Source organism: Glycine max, chromosome 5 (assembly GCF_000004515.6).
Source record: "Glycine max cultivar Williams 82 chromosome 5, Glycine_max_v4.0, whole genome shotgun sequence".
NCBI lineage: Eukaryota > Viridiplantae > Streptophyta > Magnoliopsida > Fabales > Fabaceae > Glycine > Glycine max.
Window position 1 is genome coordinate 4,010,602 of NC_038241.2, and position 3,112 is coordinate 4,013,713.

Here is a 3,112-nt window from a genome sequence, read left to right on the forward strand (position 1 = left end):
AAAGAGAAGTTATAAAAATCTAATCCAGTATTATCATATTACATTTTTTTCTTTGCCAACAAGTAGCTGATTCAAGTGAATATAAACTCTGTCCCTTTAAATAAATTTTTGGATGAAAAAAATATAGGAAAAAGATTAAACCCCTCCAAAATTGGTCAACCAAATTTTGTATCAGACATTAATCATCAACAAAGTCGATAGATTATTTATAATTTTTAAGAATTCTATTTTTTTTTTAATATCACCTACCACAAATTCACAATTAATAATTTTGATTTACATTATAGTGTATTGAATTTTATTTTTAATTTAGAGAGCTCTTCTAAATACATGTGTGTATTTGTGAATTTTTCTTTTCCATATTCTTAAATTCCAAAATCAAGCTCATGAACAAATGTGTAATAAATGTTAGCCTTTTATAACATAATTATACTAAGGATTTTGTTAACCAATACTTTTTAAGACATTGATTAAAGAATTAAATTTTTTTATAAAAATTATAAGAAAACTTAAAAAAAAATATAATTTTGTATATCCCAATAAAAGTCATTTTCATTTGAATTTTTTAATCAATATCCTAACGATATTGGTTATTTTAATACAAGTATGTTAATTGGTAGTATATCATCAATGATTTTAATTGCTTGAAAAAATTACTGATTTTATTTTACTATATTTCTTTTCTTTTAGACTTTTACTTTCATTTATCGCAATGTCTCTGTTTTTTTTTTTAATGAATGTGTATTTAAGTGCATTAATTTACTTTAGCGATGTTTTAAAAAAATTAATACTGGTAGCACTATTATTTATCGTTGCAATCAATACAACTGAGATACTAGTATCTCATTATTTTCAGTTTCTTGAGTATTTACTTATCACATGACCTTAATAATGGAAAATGGTTATTGAAATCTCTGCAAAAACGTCAGAATTCTGCATATGGAAAGTTACATGCATGTACGAAAACTTTAACTTGAATTGATTTTATTTAATTTTTCCTTGGTAGGAAACTTCAATAGATTTTTAATTTGTATTGTTTTGTCTCCATTATTTGTCGCTAGCTTCCAAAGCAGAATTGCCGGTTGAATCTTAGCGAAAACAATCAACGATGGACACAAATGCATTTTGAATCCAATTATTGATAGCTTTATTTTGTTAACTATTTAAGGAAATCCACACCAGAGATCATAGTTGTCTCGATTCCTTGGGAATTTTTTATTAAATTCTTTTAAAAATCTCTTACAATTTTATATTTTTAGTATAATTCATTAATAGTGTGATGAAAATATAATGTATTATACTAAAAATATATTACACCATGATATGTATTTTTGCCTTAATCTATTGAATGTTAATATGATGCATCATATTTTTAATGAATTAAAACTTATAATAATAATTTGTTTTTATTAATTAAATAAAGATTATACTAACAAAAACAAATACAACGTTACACGCATATGACATTCTTTTTGTGATACATTTCCGAATGACAATATATAATGTATGCGACAATTTTTTTTTAATGAAAGATGAATTATCATTAGGTGAAGCTTGTGTGTGTATTGTTTGCCATAATAGTGTTGTTATTTTTTTAATCATGTTAACCACAAAAATACTGATTATAGAATCGATAAATAATTTTAATAAAATTATAAAATTGTATTGAAAATTATAAGAACGTGTTCATATATAATTTTTTTAAAAAATATTCGTTAGCATTTTCATTTTACCAAAATTGTGAGTATATTTTTTGGTACAATGGAAAAAACCAAAATTGTGAGTATAGTATTGTTGCATTATTATTTGAATAATTTCAATTGATGATAAAAAGTATGATTGATCAATTCATGATAAAAGTGAGTTTCGGTGATGCAGTAATGAATAAAAAGTGTCACATCAGTATTCTGTTGTGTTAGGTTCACTAAAAATATATATGCTGATCGTATACTATATCTTATAAATCTTACGTAAAAATAATATGCATTCATAATATATAAAGCGATTTTATAAATCATTTAATTATAAATTATTATTATTATTATTATTATTTTGATAATAATTACCTTAAAAATTATATTAATAATAATTTTTATTTGTTGACAGTAAAAAAATTTATACTGAGAATAGCCATTAAACTCAAACCTTGTACGGTTGAACCTTTGATAAAATTGCATTCTGGTTTTAATTTATTGAGGTGCTCGTTAGGTTCACCAAAAAAAATATGTGCTGGTCTTCACAATAAAGAAAATAAAAATTATGAAAAAAAAGGTTTAAAATCTTGCTTCTTTCATTTTTTATTTTTCCTTTCAACAAGTAATATATTTTTTTAAAAAAAAAATATTTCCTCTCTATCATTATTGTTTTTATTATTAATGTTTTCAAACCATACAGACCTCATCTTTTAAAAAGGCAACATATTATATTCACCTGAAAGACAAAAAATAAGGAAATTTATTGTCATCTTAAAAAATGACTAAGGAAAGACAATCTATATAAGAAAAAGTTTTAAATAGACATGAATGATATAATTAATTCTTAATATTATAATTTTTTTGTTTAAGGCTTAAATATTTTTTAGTCTTTTAAATTTGAGTAGCTATTTTTAATCCTTGAAAAAAATCTATTTTTATTAGTCCCTCAAATTTTTAAAAAAATTACTTTTAATCCCTATTTGATCATCGTATTTATAGTTTTATAATCTATAATGATTTTTAACCATCACAATTTGTTTTTAATTTAATTTTTAAAAATATCTTCTGATGATTTGAAACCAAAATAAAGAAAAAAACATGAATGTAAATTTGTTGCAGTTTTTTATTTAAATTTACAAATTTTAACAATTTTATACCATCATAAATCAATTAAAGAAATTAAATTTTAAATGATTTATGATGGTAAAAAAACTGTTTCAAATTATGATACTATTAATGCAATAAAAAAGGAAATAAAATCATTTTTCATTAATTAAATCTATTTTAGTTGTTTTAAATTTGAAATTTTTAAATATTCTTGTCGTTAATATTTTTAATATTGATTTTATAACCATTAAAATAATTTACACTACATTTCAATTTTATATTTTTGATAATCAATAAAATGATTTTAGGAG